This window comes from Schistocerca piceifrons, chromosome 4, assembly GCF_021461385.2.
Source record: "Schistocerca piceifrons isolate TAMUIC-IGC-003096 chromosome 4, iqSchPice1.1, whole genome shotgun sequence".
In the NCBI taxonomy this organism is placed as follows: Eukaryota; Metazoa; Arthropoda; class Insecta; order Orthoptera; family Acrididae; genus Schistocerca; species Schistocerca piceifrons.
Window position 1 is genome coordinate 760,490,871 of NC_060141.1, and position 22,156 is coordinate 760,513,026.

Here is a 22,156-nt window from a genome sequence, read left to right on the forward strand (position 1 = left end):
CCTGTCGAAGGAGAACAGACTTCCAGATCGCGAAATGCGGATTCTCAGTCCCTCAAAAGCGCCAATTTTTGTTATTGACGAACCCATCCAAATGAAAATGGACTTCATCGCGACACCAAACCATATTCACATCAAAATCCTGTTCGTCAGTTCTGTGGACAGTAAAGTTGGGCCCGCATCTCGTGGTCGTGCGGTAGCGTTCTCGCTTCCCACGCCCAGGTTCCCGGGTTCGATTCCCGGCGGGGTCAGGGATTTTCTCTGCCTCGTGATGGCTGGGTGTTGTGTGCTGTCCTTAGGTTAGTTAGGTTTAAGTAGTTCTAAGTTCTAGGGGACTGATGACCATAGATGTTAAGTCCCATAGTGCTCAGAGCCAGCCAGTAAAGTTGGCGAAACACAACCGCCGTTCCAAGGCCCTGGGGCTTGATGGCTGACGGGTTTGAATTTTGTGTGAGAAAAGATGCAGGTCTTCAACAACAATTTGTCGCAGTGTCTCCTGGTTGATTCCCACCTGTTGTGCAGCTCGTCTGATCGATTTCCTGTGGCTGGTTTGAAACACAGCGCGTGTCTTCTCGACGTTTTCAGGCGTTCTCTCCATTTTTGGACGACCGACATTGGCAACACTGCCATAAATAATACTACCCGTTCTCTCGAACTTGCGAATCAAATCCTTGATTGTTAGCACACTTTGACCGGTGGTCTTGAGCTTGAAATGGGTCGCAAACTTCCTTTGAGCCGCTGTTGGGCTATTATTACTCGCATAGTAGGCCTTCACATACGCTATACGCTCAGGCACGCTGTGTCGTGACATTTTCACGTGCACAAGGCCGACATCAACAGTACGCGTGCGCATGCGCATACTAATTCCCATCATGACTCGCGGCCAACCGTGCAGTTTGAACGTCCTGACGCAAACCGTTCAGAAGTTATAAAGATTTTATTTGATATAATTCAATAACTGTCACCCATTATACTGGCTGAAGGAACACACACAAAGCACCGTATAATGCTTTCATCCACAGATTTAACGTCTTAACTATTCAGAAAACGCTCAAAAATAGCTGCTCCAGAGGGGTGCAAGTCGACGTGGGGCGGCCATATTACCACTGACACAAATTCCATGTCCTCGACGCAACAACAGGCTGCCAACTGTTGGTCATTTGTCGAAATAGTGGCAGGTGCTGCGAACTACCAAATCGATGGTATAACTTTCACCAATTTGACGGCATTGTTAAGGTTTTCATTTGAATCACCGTTGCAGAAGGTACTAGGTGTGTGGTGCTTGATACATCAAATCGATTAGCAGCATCCGCGCTCCTTATCTTCCGCGGGTTTAGGCTTTCGAGGAGACTCGGACCGTGGAATACAAAACCTAAGTGGCTAGCACAGCTTTCTCTATATGCATAAAGAAACTGGCAGCCCATGAGTCAGGAGAATGCATCAGTCACGCTGCCCAACTGCCGAGACGGTTATAATAGAAAGCCTAGGAGAGAGAGAGAGAGAGGAGAAGAGATGGCGGAAGAAAGGCGGAAACGCGTCGGGAGGTGCTATAAAAGCGGCGCCCGTTCTTCAGGGCGTTTCGTTTCGTAACAGCACCGTCTCCAGCAATGCAGATCACCGCCCTGGTAAGAGACGTCACCATCTATTTCCACCGTTGCCACTGCAGGTGTCAGTTGTTTACCAACTATCACACGTCTCAGACGAAGAAGAGTGTCTCATAACATCGGTGTTCCGTATATGCTGCTAACAAGAGACAGACTTGCATACGTTTAACAAACTATGTGCCGAGCACATTGCGGGATTCCTGAATGTACAACCAACGAGATAGACACTCATGTTGTTTGAAAGTCAGTGCTGAAACACTGCAGCAGATAAGTTTTTTCATGTATAGGACGCTGCGTTTCGAGAATTGAGTCCCATTAACAAGTGCAAATATTTACATTAGTATGTTATGTTTGCGTGTGTTGTTCAGATTCTCTTGTACTGCAGTTGTATTTTTTGTGTTTCTACTGCAATCAGAAAATGAAAAAACATAAATTTTGTGTTTTTCCAACGTGTTGATGTTAGAAACTAGTATTTCTTGTCTGTCTACCAATAATTTGTCTGTCTACCAATAATTTGTACATAAATCCACACACACGCAAACCATCACTCACGTGGTTTATTTCTGTGAAATCAAATTATGTTACAAATGTATTACGACATTTTGGGTCCCTAAAGAGTTAAATTACAGTCAAAGTTATGCCATGTCTGTTAAATTACATTATTTAGAATAATTTGCAAATTATGACTTCTGTCCTAACACTACTATTTAAATTATCGATTATGATTTATATTCTATTATATAATATTTTTTGCACATATTGAGTGCAATGTAGGAAGGATTGAATATATTTTTGGATTTTCTGTAGTTGTTACATGCAGTAGAGATATTTGAAGAAATTAATTGATTCACCATCTGAATTATGAGTGAGAATTTTTTCTCCTTGCATTTTGATGAGTACAAAGATAAGCAGCTCTACAATTAGTCCATTGTATGTGCTACTAACAAATCATGGAGTATCTTAAAATATCTTCTTCGAATGCTTTTTTTTACTCGTATCTGGGTTGCTATGGCTGATTTAGCGAATTGGTTGTGTTTCCAACAGCTGATCTGTTCGATGTATGTAGTATGAAAGTTCCTGCCAGACTGCCCTATGTAACAGGTTAGCACGTTTTGCATGTGATTTTGTGTATTCCTGAGTCTTATTGTTTAAGATGTGAACTAATTTCTGTTGTAGTTTGTTGTTTGTGGGGAAAGCTAATTTCCGTTTTTGTGATCTAAGTAGGTTTGCTTTTTGGGGGGGAGTGGGGGAAGGGCAAATATTACTTACAGAAGGTATTCTGGTAACCAGTTCAATTGTATCCGTATATGTAGTTTCTTCCATAGAGCCAGTCATTTCATTTTCTTTCTGCATTTTGTCTATCATTGAGTAATTGCGCTGGGGAAATCATTGGGCATTACAGTTTGCTTAAAGGTGGCCAACTGGTTATCGCTGTTTTCTTTGTTCAAGGGAACTTTGTTTGTTTTGACTACTATCGTTTCTTTTGAAAACTTTTTGGGTGTATCTGCGTGACGTGATGTGGCAGGGACTGTGGTGCTGAAAGATATTTTTTTCCTTTATATCTTGACATTGAGCCAATTGTGATTTTTCCTTGCACAAATTCAGGAAATTAAACCTACTAATTATCTGGTATACAGCTCTGGAATTTATTTTCTTGTTTACGTTACTGAACAAGTTAATGATGTTACTGGTGTTACTGGTGTCACCTTCGACTAAAATTAACGTGTCGTCTATCTGTCTTTTGTAGTACACTAGTTTTTGATTAGAGTTCCTGGTTGCTGACTATTTTCTGTTGTAGCTGATTAATGACAATGTCTGCAATTGTGCCAGATATGGATGAGGCCACGGCTAGCCCATCTCGTTTTTGATCAGTGTTACCATTGAATGTAAAATAATTGTTGTTTAGTATTTAGAAATGTATCGTGCTATAGATGAAAAAACTTAAATATTGCAGCGTTTTGTTATTTACATCATGACACTCTCGTTTTATAGATTCTTTGAATGACCCTAATCTTACAGCACCCATGAACTCATTAAATACCATCTCCTTCACTTTCTTAACTGAAATTTATACTTTTTGTTCTTATACTAGGTGTATTTCGATCTTGGTGTTGTGTCCGCTACTGTGGGATTCAGCACCGACAGAGAAACGGAAGAAGTTACGATGGCCGGTGGCAGGAATACAAAATGAACTCTACAAAACACTTTCAAACTAAAAGAACTCTTCATTTCTAAAAATGAAAGAAAAGTAATCTTGTCATTATGAAGCGGCTTCCTGAGCTTCCTGTGTCTGCTAAATGCAATTACTTTATTCAGTACTACTACTTGTAGAACGCAGGCTAAGTATCATCTTCCTTTTTGTCAGTACTGATGCTCTCGAAGTCTGCGGCCGAACTGGGCCGCCACCAGCGATAGGCGACTGTTATAAGTCAGCGTTGACAGGGATCGCTGAACTGTGTCTTCCTGGAGGTGTCACGCTGCACCTTCGGCCGTAGATACTAGTGGACTGGCCTTGCTGTGCAGCAGCTATAGGGCTGGTGTGGCTCCAACATAAACCACGTGACTGTTGGCAAAACGTGGCGGGATTTCAAATCAGCGGTCTGCCATCTTATGTTTGTATCATATTTTACCCATATTTCCCATATACTGCCAAACGCCTCCAACCAAAATTTCTTTTTTATTCTCAAAAAATTATGTCAGAACTACATTTCACCTGGATTTGTTCACAGTACCATTTATAAAAGTCCGCAGCTCGTGGTCGCGCGGTAGCGTTCTCGCTTCCCACGCCCGGGTTCCCGGGTTCGATTCCCGGCGGGGTCAGGGATTTTCTCTGCCTCGTGATGACTGGGCGTTGTGTGCTGTCCTTAGGTTAGTTAGGTTTAAGTAGTTCTAAGTTCTAGGGGACTGATGACCATAGCTGTTAAGTCCCATAGTGCTCAGAGCCATTTATAAAATCTAACAAATACATCGAACGCCCCTCTGGTGGGCAGCGGGACGAAATTAACATAAACTATCAATTAAAGTAAAATGTCGTTAAAATTCTTTTAAACAGTAAGAGTGGGCTCATGTCAAAACTTTAAACATTGGATTCGCCACGTTTTGAGCTCTAGTCACTTATAAAAGAAAATGGGATGTGGGAATTATGTCAACTATAGGTGCCAAAATTGTCGACTTTAGGAGCAGGTCGATTTTAGAGTAGCAATATTAGGTGCACTTCAAAGGTTCAGTTCCTACTATTTTTACAAAAGTTTAAACTATCAGTTTAAAAAAATGATATTTTAAGTGAAAGGTGAGACTTTGAAGTTTTAGATAATAATTTTGGAGCCTACATTTATTTAATAGTATTAGAAGGTAGAAAAAAATTCTCTTCACGTGCCGACTATAGGTGCTCTTACCTTATTATTATAATCTCACTTGTATATACAAAAAGGCGCGTATGTGCAGATGGCTTAAGGTTTTTCCGTTTCAGGGCCTGTATCCAAAGCTGCCTTCGGTTTTCAGCCTTAGGGAACCTATGTGTAGGAACGAGAAACAGTTATACTTACTTCTGGAACCGAATTATCACAGATACTTTCCAAAATGTAATATGAGTCTGACTTTACAGGCATCACTTTCAACACTTTAATTTACGTGGTACTCTATTTCAAGTGTAAAAACATATAAAAGTCACTTCAGCAGATTTCAATAAACGCATCTGCACTATCATAGAAACACTTACACGTGAAATGTAATGCCATTTCCCCCGACAAAACGCTGAGTACAGCCATAAGCGCAACACGAAACAACCATGTTTTGCTAACATTCACGTGACTTTAGCCCAGAGATGTTGGACCCACGAAAATGACGTCAGGGCCAGTCTGTTATATTTATGGTCGAAGCGCGGCACACTCTCTCCATCAGTGTGCGGGTCAGCGCCTTCTTGATGTCGTTTCGTGGCGCATCGCTTGTCAGCGTGCACTCGACGCTTTAGCACTGCACACTTTGAGTTCATTATCAGCAGCTTCAGAGGCAGATTCACGCATTTATTTCAATCTCCCGGATTTGATAATGAACAAATATTAGAAACATGTCCACTAGATACAAGCAATTAGCACAAGGAATTCAGCTTTGTCAGTCTTGCAACGCCTTCAAACATTTTGCTTCCTCCATCTCTCCTTCAGCCAACCGATCTTTCTCCTTGTTTTGACTTATAATTCAGCAGTGGCTTCAGTCTTCTTGTTTGTTGATTACTTGTTACAAATTCTTTTCAGTTGTTCCCGAGTTTCACTATTTCTTCATTCAAGTTAAATATGTTTAATTCTTTCTGATATCTTCAGTTCTTTTCTTGTTAAGTAATGTCTAGTCAGCTGCTGCTCTCATAAATCTCATCACTGTACATTGTATCATTTGATTTGTTATTTAGTAAATGTGTTACACTAACGTCCACAAAAGAACGTTACTATCGCCATTGCTTTACAAACTTGAAGCAATGTATCTTTTCTCCTATCTAGATAACACCGTTTGTGTCACACAGATATTCCTGTGCTTCTCGGCTCACATCATCATTTGATAAACGACTACTGTTACACCCAAGATACAAGAGCTTGCTAATGTATTTTGCTACTCTGTCCTTAATGACTATTTTGGCCCTAACTCGTCCATAACCTCTAAACGATCTGATGTTTCTGACCTGAATATATTAGAGTGTATAGGAAGAAGTGTCGTACTTGGGGGACAGTGTTCTTATGAATACATGATGCTTCCTGATAAGTGTTTCAAGCTAATGATGGACTTTAGAATCACATGAAGGATTATGCACTGGAAAACGCCGTAAACAGTTTCCCACATTTCACACTCATCCCCCTCCCCTCTTTTTTTTTTTTTTTTTTTTTTTTTTTTAGGAGAGAGAGATATGAGGTTGTGGCTTGTGCCGCATCTGTAAACATCTCGAGGAGCTCTACACATTTAAGTGCTGCGCAATACAACACGTTAAAGCTGTTTAGAAGATAATTTTCAAGTAACAGAATTTTATGGCAAGTAAAATTCTACAAATTTTATTACCAGTTATATAACGTTTGGACAGCTGAGTCATACTTCGTCGGCCGTGTACCGTCTTGAACCTTGAGATGGAAGGAAGCCTTTATCAAGCAACTTGTGATATTTGCAAATAAACTAAGTTTCCTTAACATCTTAAGAATTTTATCTGTATTGAAAATTAGAATTTCTATTGTTTTCCAATGGATTCTGTTACAGTGTGTATTTCACTTGTAGCTCGTTTCTGATAATACTTCTGTTTGATTTGATCTCATTTACTGACTGTTGATTTGTGGTAAAGTAATCATGTAACAGGTAGCCCATTAAATACAATACTGACAATGTTTTCTCGACAGCAACATCTTTCAATTTCAATGGAATATTTGTTTCTTCGTACATGACCACGCTGCACCTTGGATTTTTTTTTTTTTTGGAAAAGCCTTACTTTCCTGGAGTAATTTTATAATTTTAGAAGAACAGTGCAGCACAAAAAATTGAATACCATCATTAAACGTGGAATAAGAAAATACATTTTAAATTTTTATTACTGGCACGGCTAGAGGCATAAGCCTGAAAATAAATCTGAATGTGTTGGAAGGGAGAACACTCTCCCCCACTCATTTGCTAGTTTCATGAGCAGGTGCACGCAGATCTCCTCCGGTTACAGATAAAATCACTCGGTCGCCGGCAGAGAGCATTGTGTCTTGTGTGGTGTTATTATTTTCAACAACATATAAATTTAACTGAGGAGATGATAGAGGACACCCTTATCTAAGTTCTTGGGCTATTTCAGGTTGCGTCGTATATATTATGTCACACAAACTTTGTATTCATCTTACTTACTGCTGACAAAAACATTTGAACAGTAAGACTTGAAATAATTTGATTCTGCTTAACTTCTGAATTGTTTTATTGTAACCAGTGAGTAAGTATACCCAGTGCTCGATGTTTTTCAATCAAACTGTGTTATGGTGGAGACGCACTCTGTTCTCGATGTGCCTTTCCGGAACAGTACGTGAAATAGACGCCGAAGCTCGTGCTGTTAAAAGAAATTGCGTCGATTCATTTTACCCCTGTTACCAAAGCCATGAAATGACACACTGTGGCACAACCTTCCCTTTCATACTGTAAGGTGTGTGACTTATTTCAAGGCGCATAATGACGATTCTACCCGGCAAAACAGTGTCCAAATGTCATCTTAATGGTATTTCATTGGAATCATCACTGAGATACTAGGATGCGTATTCGAAAAGTCATAAAAGTAATGTTTTTTAGGGAAAGAATTTAATGGAGATTTCAGTGTCTACAAACCTACTTTACTTTTGCACATAATCGCCGTTCATTGTAAAAATTTCTGTAGCGTTGCACTGGTTTCTTCAGCCGTTTGCATGGAAGTTATCCTCCTGGAAATTGAACCAGCTGATGGAGGCAGTCTTGAGTTACTCGTCCTCTTCTAAGTGTCGTCCGTCAAGCTACTGTCTCAGCTGCAAGAAGAACCTTATGCTTGTTCGGGCAGCGGAGGGTCGATACGTGTTGTTGTGGAGGGAGACTGTTTTGGTTGACACTTTCCCGATTTTGGTGGCACGCCTCAGTCTGCTGAGTTCATTCATGTAGGTCTGGTTCAATTTTAGATAAATAACAGCAACTGTAGATTCTTATGCACACAGAAATCGATTAATAGCGTGAACTTCGCAACTGACGAGAGCAACGATTTTCGATGTCATTTTTCAATGCTTTCACCCACAGTCAAGCGACTAACCAATCAAAACTATGATTTCTATGGCTTTATAAAAACTTAGTCGATGATCTTGCATTTGTACAATTTCGTTTTTGGGTGCTAATCGGTGTGTTCCGAAACGCCACATGTAAAAATGGAATTATGCAGGGTTCGTACCTCTGTTTCTATTATCGACAGAAAGGTAGGGTCAAGTGCTTTGGACAACCCTTGGGCTAGGAACCATTTGTATAGTCATCAGAAGGATCACCTTGCTGTAACTATCCTATAGTAGGCTTACAGTCTAAGCTGGAATATTACTTCCTCCAGCTTAGGCAAATGAAACAAATCGGTTAGTTGTTTTTGGATTAGACGCCTCCTACAGTGCGCCTTAATGCGCTGATGTAGACACTTTTTGGTTCATGGGAGGTTCCTGAGAAAACTCGACAAATGTGTTTCCCCCTTTTTTCGGTGTCAGCATAGGATATCTAAACAACTAACAGCAGATAATTGGTCGGATTTTAAAGGTACATTCTCTAGACGTTTAAACAGAACTCTGATCTTCCGGTTACCAAAAATCTTTATCCATTATCGAAAGACACCATAACAAAATTGGTTTTTGGATACCAAAACCGATCCGCCGATTCCAAGATGGCTACGCAGAGAAAATGGCAATAATTTTTGCTAAATATTCCTAAGATTCTGATCTGGAACAGCCTTCAAACTTGTCATCTTTAATCGTTCCGAGATAGAGAGGTTCAAAGTTATCCTACTTGTACGCGTAAAATGCGGTGTGAGGCGAAAACGTAGTTTACAAAGTGACGTAGCAGGGAGAAATACGCTGTAAAGAGTCTCCGTTATCATCAGAAAGGTTCTGGAAATTCTACGCTGTAGTAGTAAAGTACATGCTGTAAGCGTCTACGGATTGCACGCAGCCGTACGGTACGGACACGCGCTCGCCAGCTGGCCTATCTGGAATGCTGACAATTTGCTTGGTCAGCAGATGCGCACCTGGCCACACTGCGATGCAGAGCGAGTACGCGACTGGGTGCTGTCCGCAGTGCGCCGTATTAACTAATGCGGCCTCGGGCGCGAATATGACTCTTTTCTTAGCTCACCTTGGAGCCTTTCGACACGACCGTAATTAGCCGGTGTTAGAATGTCACACACAGTGATGATGGGCGCACGTAGCGTGCCTGTTTTACAATCCTCCTTTGTTAATAAAAATATTTAAACTTACTTCTTGGTATTCGCATAGTGCCGTACCTCAAGGACCCACCGCTTACAAATCCTGACAAAAAATTTTTGTCTGCGTAAAATCCAGTCTGAGGTGAAAACAAGTTTTGCATTTTTTAAATTCCACTAAGTAAACTATCACAATTTTGCTGTCCCATGAATATGTTTTCGTGTGAGTGACGTGCCCTTTTGTAGCAGGGAAGAAAAAGAAACCAGCATAAAAATGAGAAAAGTGCTCCTATCAATGCATAAAAAAGATGAATAAGCTCCCGTTTAATAGCTCTGACTGAAAAGTGCGGTACCAGTTGCCTCATTCTGCCTTCCTCACCAATCTTAAAACTTTTCGCGTCTTGACGTGCGAACATATTCGCACTTTTTTACGCTGTGACAGACACAGTGGCAGTGGGAAACAGAAGGAAAAGTAACAAATACTGGAAGACAGTAGCCATTGGTTGTGGTATAGAAAGAGAGCAGAAGACAATGGAGGTGTGAGGTGTGAGAGAAAAAATTACATCTACATCTACATCCATACTCCGCAAGCCACCTGACGGTGTGTGGCGGAGGGTACGTTGAGTACCTCTATCAGTTCTCCCTTCTATTGCATTCTCGTACTGTTTGTGGAAACAAAGATTGTCGGTATGCCTATGTGTGGGCTCTAATATCTCTGATTTTATCCTCATGGTCTCTTCGCAGATGATGGAGCAATATACTGCTTGACTCATCAGTGAAGGTATATTCTCGAAACTTCAACAAAAGCCGGTACCGAGCTACTGAGCGACTCTCATGCAGTCTTCCACTGGAGTTTATCTTTCATCTCTGTAACGCTTTCGCGATTACTAAATCATTCTATAACGATGCGTGCTGCTCTCCTTTGGATCTTCTCTATCTCTTCTATCAACCCCGTCTGGTATGGATCCCACACCAGTGAGCGGTATTCAAGCAGTGGGCGAACAAGTGTACTGTTACCTACTTCATTTGTTTTCGGACTGCATTTCCTTAGTATTCTTCCAATGAATATCAGTCTGGCGTCTGCTTTATCGACGATTAATTTCATATGGTCGTGCCATTTTAAATCACTCCTAATGGCTACTCCCAGATAATTTATGGAATTAACTGCTTCCAGTTGCTGACCTGCTATTTTGTAGCTAAATGATAAAGGATCTTTCTTTCTATGTATTCGCAGCACATTACACTTGTCCACATTGAGATTCAATGGCCATTCCCTGCACCATGCGTCAATTCGTTGCAGATGCTCCTGCATTTCAGTACAATTTTCCATTGTCTTAACCTCTCGGTATACTACAGCATCATCCGCAAAAAGCCTCAGTGAACTTCCGATGTTATCCACAAGGTCATTTATGTACATTGTGAATAGCAACGGTCCTACGACAGCCCCCCTGCGGCACACCTGAAATCACTCTTACTTAGGAAGACTTCTCTCCATTGAGAATGACATGCTGCGTTCTGTTATCTAGGAACTCTTCAATCCAATCACAAAATTGGTCTGATAATCCATATGCTTTGTTCATTAAACTACTGTGGGGGAACTGTATCAAACGCCTTGCGGAAGTCAAGAAACACGGCATCTACCTAGGAACCCGTGACTATGGCCCTCTGAGTCTCGTGGACGAATAGCGCGAGCTGGGTTTCACACGATCGTCTTTTTCGAAACCCATGCTGATTCCTACAGAGTAGGTACCAGTAGGTAATGGAACATACTTGACAGTGATAAAACATTGCTAGGAAAAGAGTGAATGAGTGAGTGGCAGTGGGAGAGAACGAAAGAGAAGGAGAAAGTGAAACTGAGTGAGAGCCAGTGATAGTGAGAGACAGAGTCTTTGACACTGACAAGGAGCAAGAGAGGGTGACGGAGAGAAGAATCAGCACTAGTGGAAAGAAATGAATTGTATAGGAGCAGTAAGAGAGAGCAAGAGGGAGACAGTGACAGCGAGAGGAGACAACAGTAGTAGGACCGAACGAAGGAGAACGTGGCTGTGAGGCAGGAGACAGTGGCAGTTAGAGAGACACAGAGAGATAATGACAATGAGTTGGCCTGAATGAGTGAGTGAGAATGGGCAAGCGGGAGTGGATAGGTATGAACGAGTTACAGCGATGAACTTGTGGGTGTGAGCGAATTATAGTCGCAGAGGAGCTTGTGGGAGCGAGAGATGAGTTGCATGTTAAAATGAGCGTTAGCATGGTTCAAATGGCTCTGAGCACTATGGAACTTAACTTCTGAGGTCATGAGTCCCCTAGAACTTGAACTACTTAAACCTAACTAACCTAAGGACATCACACACACCCATGCCTGAGGCAGGATTCGAACCTGCGACCGTAGTGGTCGCGCGGTTCCAGACTGTAGCGCCTAGAACCGCTCGGCCACCCCGGCCGGCGAGCGTTAGCATGTTCGCATGCCAAAATTTTGCTTATTCGCCTTTTTTTATCCTCAGATAGGAGCACTCCCCCCTAACATTAAATATAAGCAAACAGCCCTTACGTTGCATATGAGACTTTTAGCGCTTGGTCCCAACGAAAATATAACGCTACAAGGGCACTGTATGTCTAAAGCAATGCTTTTCGTTCTCTTTAAGCAAACGTCTGTTGGAAATCGAGTAGTCTTTTTCTGTACTTAAATCTCACTTCAGTTTGTGACGAAATCGTTACGATTATTTACAATTAGTGATTAGTTTTCGCTCTCAGTTTCCCTCCTTTCGTGATTAACCTTATCCTTTTGGTTCCAATGCAGCTTTAGTTATTACAAAGCGATTCATCATTTATGCTGTGATTTGCGTTCCCTGGAAACAAAAATACGTGACTCATACAGTGAAGAACTCTCTCATATCTTTAATGTGTTTCTATCAATTCTTGAGCCATGCCAAAAGTTGTAAAAATAAGGAAAATAAAGATATATTAGGATGGCGTTTCGAACTTGATGCTTGCCTCTGTCTTCAGGTGCGCGTGTTGGCGCTGCTGTTGGCTGGTGCCATGGTCTGTCTTTGCGGCGGTTACGGTGGTGGCAAAAAGTAAGTACCTCGACAAATGTAGCATAAACAACACAAAGGACATTTTATATTCATCCACAGTACCATCTTCGTACAATTTTCATGTTTACGCTACGGCCAGTTACGGAAAACATATCAATCGATCACCTCCCATTCCGTTCTCCTTTCAGCTCTTTCTCCCAGTATTCTCGCCTTCTCCTTCGGTGTGCCTTCTTGTATTCCATGGTTCACGTCTCACTGCTCTTTTTCTTACCTTTTGGGTGGAAATTCTTTTCTTTAGAGAGCAATGCTTCAAGATACTATGTTCTAGTTCTTCTATTTCTCCGAAAGAGTATTTTCCGGTTTTGTGATTCAAAAGTTAGACAACGAGTCGATAGGAACGATTTCGTTTATGACCATAGAAGAAACTCTTCCTCCGAATTATGCTTGTTTCTTTATTCACATGTATCTTCTGCCACATGAATCTCTTTTTCGACTAGATTCAGTATCTCACTCAGACTCATCATTACTGTAATGCATAGTATGAGCTTGACGCTGATGGACACTGATTATTTGTTATAAACATCTTTTGTGTGGTGGTACTGATATGTCCAACGAAGACGGCGCCGGAAAAACACCCAGGTATAAAGTGAGCATTAAATTTATGGTAACACACGTAAACAATCTTCTCCGATAGGAGCTAGTCTGAAACGTAATAACTGAAGACAATTCACTTCTTGAATTTTAAAGAACAATAATAATGTCAGAAGGCTGAGGGCCTAAGAAGTCACAGTAAATTGAAAGTCCAGAAATCCAATATCCATGCAATAAGCAAGGGCACAGTCAAAGTCCGGAAGGGACGTCCGGAAGTTGAAGTCCTGAAGGGACATGCACGAGAAAGCCCCACAGTGACACACGAAACTTTATATCCGGTGTATTGCTGATGAAAAACAAAGACAAATGTTATGACGTCCAATTGCTGCTCACAGCGTCGGCGGCCACGTTTCTTAAGTGTAGAGGCCACAGATGGTGGAGATCCATAGCTGGCAGCTCCTGGAGCCAAAGGTTGACATGGACAGCAGTGGCGTCGTAGCAATGGCTCCAGAGTGAGATCTTGATTGTGCGAACGCTTTTGAAATCGGTGCCTGTCCCAGGAAACACTCATCGGAGCGAACTGGTAGCCCTGTCACCAGATACTGTAGATACTACTTTTGATCACATAACCAGTGGAGGAGAAAATGTCTGTGGGGCCAGTGACCTCGAGCGGCACTTAGGTTGCTGCCTGGTGCTGACACGGAAGGCCAGCAAAAAATGGTTCAAATGGCTCTAAGCGCTATGGGACTTACCATCTGAGGTCATCAGTCCCCTAGACTTAGAACAATTTAAACCTAATTAACCTAAGGACAACACAAACATCCATGTTCGAGGCAGGATTCGAACCTGCGACCGTAGCAGCAGCGCTTTTCCAGACTGAAGCGCCTAGAACCGCTCGGCCACAACGGCCGGTACGGAAGGCTAGCCATCTCTTCTCAGATATCTTAAGAAATGTCCCCTGTGAAGTCCACGCTCACATAACCTGTCTGTGTTGTTGGTTGCTCGCTGAGTGGGTGCAAGGTCTCAACACAGCACATACTTCATTTCCACCTTGTTGACAGTTGCCTTAAGAGCCTCTTTCTTAGTGTTTTTGGGCTCCATCTGACTTCTTACACACTTGGACTTTTCTACCGGTTCCATTACTCACTACTTTACCGTTAGGCCCCTGGATATTGACTTACTGAACTTTCCAGACTGTTTTCTAAACTGATATTCGGGGTCTAAACATGTAGTTTTTTCTGTAGTAAACTATTTAGCAGCTGTGTCAAGATAACCTGAAAAATTCACAACATCATTTGTCCAAGGTAAATAATGTATTATCAGATTACTGTTATTATAATGTAATCTGTACACATACTCAATACATTCTCTACTCCATCTTTTGCAACACTACATAAATAACACTCTCTAGAACAAAACTAAAGATGAGAGTTAACATCCTCGCAACACTTCTGTCTTGAGTTCAAAGCTATCCACAATCTGTTCCCCATAATTTATTTTACAGGTTGTTTTCAATGGGTTTTTTGAACGATTGCTCATGCATCAGTGTACAGATCTAATTCTTTCAGAAAGCGGGTTAACATCAGTCACACTGCGAATCTTTTTTAAGTCTATGAGTAACGTCACGCAATCCTTACTTTACGAATTCTGTGATAGAGGGCAGGGAAGTGACGGTCCTGTAGTGGGCTGCAGCACCTATTGCGGGATGTCGAATATTTTCGTCAAAAAGAAAAGACTTTCTTAGATTTGTTATCGCGTTAATAAACTATATTGTTAATCCATAAACTATGTTTGTTTGACCCAAATACTATTTTACTATGTTACAGACTCTTTTAAGTTCCCTGATGTCACAACTTTTCAAGGAACCTATTAAGACGTTCAGTCTAGAGCGTTACAGGTGCAATCACATGGCAGCAGTACTAGTATCAGTAGTGCAGAAATTGTGACTAGTGATTATTGTCTCGCATTTCAAAGTAAGACATTATTTGACACTTATAAGGGCACAAAAAGTGCGACAACCAATAAAATACTGTCTTTACCAAGCTTGAGGCAGTCATATTGCGTAGCCGTTGCGTTGACATCAGCAGTGCTTCATCTAAAACCTCGTACTTGATTGCCCATATATTACCAAGTAGGTTCCTCACTACATTACGAAAAAGTTCACCAAGCATCTTTCTGCAAGGTTACTTTTCTTCAGGCAGGTAGGCCTACCACAATCTCACAAAATTTCTGAAACGCCAATATTTTCCACCTTACACTGTGAAAATGATGGCGTGGTATTATTGGCCGGAATACACGCCCGGCGTCGTTCGGCGGCCTGCTGCAAGTCTTTCTGTTTGACACCACTTCGTCGACTTGCATGTAGGTGAAGATGAGAGGAAGTGATGATAAGAACACAATTACCCAGTCCCAGAGCGAAGGAACTCTCCCGGCCGGGAATCGAACCCAGGAACCCGTAATCTAGAGGCAGTAACTAGTGTTCATTTTACACTATTGGCCTTTTTTTGGCTAGTATGCTTTAAGAGACTTCTAAAATCGTTCGGGAAAATGGCAGCCAACGGCTATTCATCTCTGCTTGCAAAATGTATGAATATGGAGACATACCATCAGACTTTCAGTAAGATATCATGCGCACAATCCCGCAGCTACTATGGGCAGACATGATGCGAGAACTACGGTATATTCAGCTAACAGCTTATGCTTCCAAGCTGTAGATAATAATACTGTAGGTCATTTTCGCAGTGAGAGGAAAATCTATTCCTAAACTCAATAATACACAGAATAATAGATAAGAGAAGTAAGAGCACTATCAGTTTTGCTGTAGTGAAGGTAAAGACATCAGAGAGCAAGCTCTTACACTGAGAGACATAAGAAAAACCAAGACACTTTAACTGGATTTGTCGAACTGGAGAAAAACAGTTGGACAATGAAAAATGAAAAGTGAAAATCTACATCTACATATATACTTCGCTAGCCACCAAGTGGTTTGTGGCGGAGGGTACAATTCGCGCCAAAGTCATACTTCCCCCATCTATTCCACTCACGGATCGCGCGAGGGAAAAACGACTGAACGCCTCAGTACGAGCTATAACTTCCCTTATCTTTGAATGGCGATCATTGCGCGATTTGAAAGTTGGTGGTGATAATATATGCTCTACATCTTCGGTGAAGATTGGATTTCGGAATTTAGTGAGCCCTGGGGCACACCTGAAGTTACGCTGGTTTCTGTTGAAGTCACCCCATTCAGGACACAAAAATAGGTAGAAATAGGTAGAACCCCTAATGGAAGACGTATTGTACAATGTACGTACAAGAACAACAATTTGTACGTCTTTAAACAACAGTCAGATGTACTTGAACGTACAAAGCAGCTAACATAGTAGTGATCTGATTAAAAAGATTTTAAGGTATGACGTAGCTTATCTGCCCTACAGTTCAACTAGAACGTCGGAGAGGCGATGATGGAAATAAAAAATAAGTTCCAGAAATGTGATTAATTTTCAGGGTCAAAGGGTATCATTGATAATATTCGGTGATGACATACTGAATCTGAGGCATATTGGATGGCCTGTTGAATGGAACGAACAAACTAGTGACTACACTCCGCGGATTGAGAGTAAACCGAAAAGAGGTGAAAGTATGAGGAGTATCAGAAATGAGATTAGCGACCAACCTATCAAAATTTGGACCACGAGTTACACGGAGTGAAGGACTTTTACTACCTTTGGAGTAAATCACACACAACGGACAAAACAAGAAATACATAAAAAGCAGAGTGACAGAGGCAAAACTTCATTCCCGACCAAAAGAAGTCCGCTAGTATCGAACAACGGCTTTAATTTAAGGAAGAAATTTCTGAGAATGTACATTTGGAGCACAGCATTGTATGCAAGCAAATCGCGAAATGAGGGAAATTCGGAAAAGAAGAGAATCGAAGCGTTCCAAATTTGGTACTACAGAAGGAGGTTGAAAACAGGTGGACTGAGAAGAAAAGAAATGAGTTGTGTTCTGCGCAGAATCGCCGAGGAGAGCAACATGCGAAACATGTTGACCAGAAGAAGGGACAGGATGGTAGCACATGTGTTAAGATATCAAGGATTTAATTTCCACGGCACTTGAAGGAGCTGTAGAGTGTGGAAAATGTGGGGAAAGGCAAATATTGGAATACATCCAACAAATAATTGAGCACGTAGGCTGCAAGTGCTACTCTAAGATGAAAGGATTGGCATCACACCAGTCAGGAAGCTGCTGAAATAACAGCCATTATACTTACAAGTAGTCATGTGTACTATTGGTGCAAAATTAATTTCAAAGTAATAGCTGAGACGAAAATACTCCCAAGCGCCAGTTGATTCCTATGTTAGTTCATTTCATGGTTCAAATGGCTCTGAGCACTATGGGACTTAACTTATGAAGTCATCAGTCCCCAAGAACTTGGAACTACTTAAACCTAACTAACCTAAGGACATCACACACACCCATGCCCGAGGCAGGATTCGAACTTGCGACCGTAGCGGTCGCGCGGTTCCCGACTGTAGCGCCTAGAACCGCTCGGCCACCCCTGCAGGCCAGTTCACTTTATCACAACTGACTAACGCTGGGTAGTGTTCTCGTTTCAGCTATTGTGTTTATAACAGTTGTACATATGGTTACTTGCCCTAAGTTCTATATTTGTCTCCCATATGCTCATGTCTGGACAGCCTCGTAGCACGTGCTCAAGTACATCAACTACCGCTTGATACGGCGTAATAGTCGAAACTGGTCAATAGTGTGGAAAATACTAATTACAAAGAAATGTGAAAAATGTTGTCATTTCAGAAATATTTCTAAGTTATTCATGTTTTCCAAAAACTATTGTTTTTCATCAAAGGCTTAATTGAGGGCCATCAAAAATGCCGGATTTTAAATTTTCGTGCGTCACTGTAGGAAATATCGAGCGGCCATGGTCGCAGCAAGCACCATCTTTTCCCAGAGCTTACACGAACTGATTCACAGGCCTGGCTTGATATGGTTGATATGCCGGACGAAGGGGGAAGGATAGTATTTTATTGCAGTCAAAATGAGACTCGTCCGTAATATTCTTGTCGCCAACATGTCATGTAGACCCTCGCAGGCCATTTTCTTCTTCTGTAGTCTTCTTCCGTTCCACAGATGTTCCATAGCTATGTATAACAAGAATACTTTGTGTACTCTCTCTATTTACCCAATGGCATCCATTTTACCTTCGCGTCACCACGAACATTCCGCCTCTGACTAGATTACTTTATGTTATGCGGAATTACTAGGACGTGCTTAAAAGTAATGTCTATGAATTTTTCACGTGAAAACTCTTAAAGCTTATTAAATAAAATAAACGTTGTTAACGTCCTGCATATTTTTTCTTCCTGTATGCATATTTGTAGCCCTCTACCAGTAGAGGCCACAAAATTGTAGCTTGTAATATGGCGGTGAGTAACGTATTGTGCGAGAGAACCAGCTTGCTGTAATCGACTTTTTAACTGCAGAAAGAGGCCTTTCTTCAGCAAGACACTGCCAGACCACACACAAGCGTTGCGACATCGGCAACAATCCGACGCCTTGGGTTCCCTGACTTCGATCGTCTTCCCCATTGTATTTCCAAAACATAAGAACGCTTTCGATGCCTTAACTTTGATAGCGATGGAGCGGTGCAAAGAGAAGTGAATTTGTGGCTGTGTCAAGAAAGTCAAACGTTCTACAGTCACGGTATGAACAAACTGGTCTCTCATTGGGAGGAATATACTCGTCTCCAGGATGATTGAGAAATAAATATGGAGACATGAAGAATAAAGTTGTAGAATATTAATAACATTTGTTTTACTTAAAAAGCTTCAAGAGTTCTCACATTAAAAATTCGCAGCGTTGCTTTTTATTGTTACGTCGGTTTCATTCATTTTCACTGGGTGACCAGCAGGACGGTTCTAGGCGCTGCAGTCCGGAACCGCGGGACTGCTACGGTCGCAGGTTCGAATCCTGCCTCGGGCATGGATGTGTGTGATGTCCTTAGGTTAGTTAGGTTTAAGTAGTTCTAAGTTTTAGGGGACTGATGACCTTAGAATTTAAGTCCCATAGTGCTCAGAGCCATTTGACCCGTTGCTCTACCCTTCATTCGATCCCTGCGAAACCCTACATTTCAGCAGGATATATGCACGACCGCATGTTGCAGGTCCTGTACGGGCCTTTCTGGATACAGAAAATGTTCGACTGCTGCCCTGACCAGCACATTCTCCAGATCTCTCACCAATTGAAAACGTCTGGTCAATGGTGGCCGAGGAACTGGCTTGTCACAATACGCCAGTCACTACTCTCGATGCACTGTGGTATCGTGTAGAAGCTGCATGGGCAGCTGTACCTGTACACGCCATCCAAGCTCTGTTTGACGCAATGCCCAGGCTTATCAAGGCCGTTATTACGGCCAGAGGTGGTTGTTCTAGGTACTGATTTCTCAGGATCTATGCATCCAAACTGCGTGAAAATGTAATCACATGTCAGTTCTAGTATAACATATTTGTCCAATGAATACCCGTTTATCAGCTGCATTTCTTCTTGATGTAGCAATTTTAATGGCCAGTAGTGTATATCTCGTGAATGTCACATTCTTATAGAGTGTAAGTACTGCGAACTATCGCACCAGAACACAACGAATACCTTTGCCATTCAGATCACTTCTGCTATCAATTTTTTAGTAAAAATAATCCTCATTATGTTAAAGACATTAACACAGTGTGCGATTGAAGATATTTTCCACTTAATTTGAAAACATAATCGCCTGTGATGACAGTTAACTGCTCCTGACTTTATTATACCATGTCCGATTTCGAGGCTTCTAGCCTCCTCATCAGATACACTAGAAGACCCTAAATCGCTCATGTCACAATGAAACGAAGAACAATTTCTTTTGTTAATTAATTCATACAGTTGCGTTTTTCACAGCCTCATCACTACCATCTGTTGTGATGCAACAAAGCGTCAAGAGCTGACTAGATCAGGAAGAGTTATTTCATATGTGTCTGAAAGCGGCTACTGACCCGAAAACCTCCATCAAAATCTTACTAATCCTGAAGAATTATACATGTTGCAAACCTTTATTGCGGGTTCCTGACACAAAAGAAAAGCAAGAAATAATAGCCCTAAAAACATTTCCAGCGCTGTTCGTGCTGAAACAATCCGAGTGAAACAAAATCCCACGGAGTAACCGAACATCCTGAGAATCACTATGTTAGTTAACTTAGTGGGTCCCAGAGTGTAATTCTGCCCGGTAGAAACAGCTCGTCTATGGTACGTCTCGCATAGAATGTTCATGTTATCTGTAGCAAATATCTTGCTTTTCTTTATTTTAATAGCATCTGAGAAGCATTCATGGTCAAATAACATCTGCACATGGAACCTTAATGGAAGCTTCGCTACCTCGTTCTGCTCTCCAGTAGCCGTTCACCATGGGCGCTCTTGTTGCAGGCACCACCACATCATCATCCAAGTGCCGTACCACGTGAAGAAGATCCACCACACGCACACTGTTTACAAGATCATCGACCACGGAGGGCACGGCAACCACCACCACGTGTTCCACTGAGTTAAGCGACCACCACCATAATCGCTGCTGCTACTGAACCCAGATAGTGGTAGCTGTCTGTAAAAATATCTTCTAATAGTAGTATATGGCGGCCTCCTCCTTCGACTGCAATCGGCTGTGCTCATTGTGTTGGAAGACCTAATCAAAAATTGTTGACCATAAATAAAAAAAATATTTTTAGTTTACAAGGACTCTGTGCAGATCTCGTGCGCAACATATCCTAAACTTTAAGACAATCTCACTGGTCTTATAGCTACATTTGTTGATAATACACAATACACAAACACGCATTTTACTATAAGAAAATAGTTCGAGCACTACGCAACAACACTTCAACACATAAATTTCTGTATTGGATAATCTGAGAGTTTTGATACGAAAACAGGAGTCTACAAAGGGGAATAAATACTTCCCGTTATTCGTTCTTGAACAGAAAAAGATAATCGATTGGAAGCAATTTACAGATATGGGGGAAACCTGGGCAGTCAAGCGACGATATAAAGGAAGAAGAAGGAGTACCCACTGAAAGATAATGTGATTTACAATTTTGTTTATACATGGGTCCACAGCTATGATATATTTTTAAACGTAAACAATGTCCGTTATGGGCTGCAAAATTTTCAAATTTATTTGCTACTGGACAATTCCAACTTCCAAGACATTATGAAACAACTTCTAAATATACCAAATCAGAAACAGAATAAAACATGTAACGCATGTTAAACTTACATATAACAAAGAACCAAATGGTAGCGTCGTCAGCTCATCATAAATTTCAGCCTAATACTTACATTCACATAACCTGTACGTGACAGAATGCAACGTGTCTAGCACGCAAATTCGCCCACTAGCCCACCTGTGGAACCACTTATCTACGAATCTATATTACTGAACGCCTAAGTGGGGCACAAACCCATATGCAAATTGCTTATCTATTGGCTTAAAGGGCCAACAAAAATTTGATTTTGAATATTTCATCTAAGTATCGACTGAATTTAAAAATTTAAAATTCGTCATAATCTACTCATAAAGAGATTTAATTCTATGTTAAAGATCTAACATAATCAGTCTATTAAAGTTACCATCTGTGTATATGTCTCGATGCAATGTAACTAACAGTGTGCAAATTGTTGAGACTATATTCATCCAGTATTGGAGAATGATACCACTTAACGACTTCCACCAAGCTTCACATACAACTGCAAACTTTTTCGAAACATTTTTCAGTGGTACCTCTCACAAAATAAGGAAAGGAAAACGCTTTATCCCTTACTATATTTTCTCTATTCGTGCATTAAAACTTCAGTATCAGGCATGATGATATAATTTATCACTTCGTTACTACTACTTCTATTTGCAACACTTTTTGCAGACAGTATCCGCATATACCATTAAATGTATCTGCAAAATTGTATCATTGTACTAC

General features: G+C 41.3%; 1 long non-coding RNA gene across 1 annotated transcript; it reads left to right on the forward strand.

The window, feature by feature from the left end:
• The first annotated feature begins 1,564 nt into the window (after positions 1–1,564).
• LOC124794618 lies at positions 1,565–20,857 on the forward strand. Its single transcript, XR_007016587.1, has 3 exons — positions 1,565–1,622; positions 12,517–12,587; positions 20,613–20,857. It is a non-coding gene; the product is annotated as an uncharacterized LOC124794618 (long non-coding RNA).
• The last annotated feature ends 1,299 nt before the right edge of the window (positions 20,858–22,156 follow it).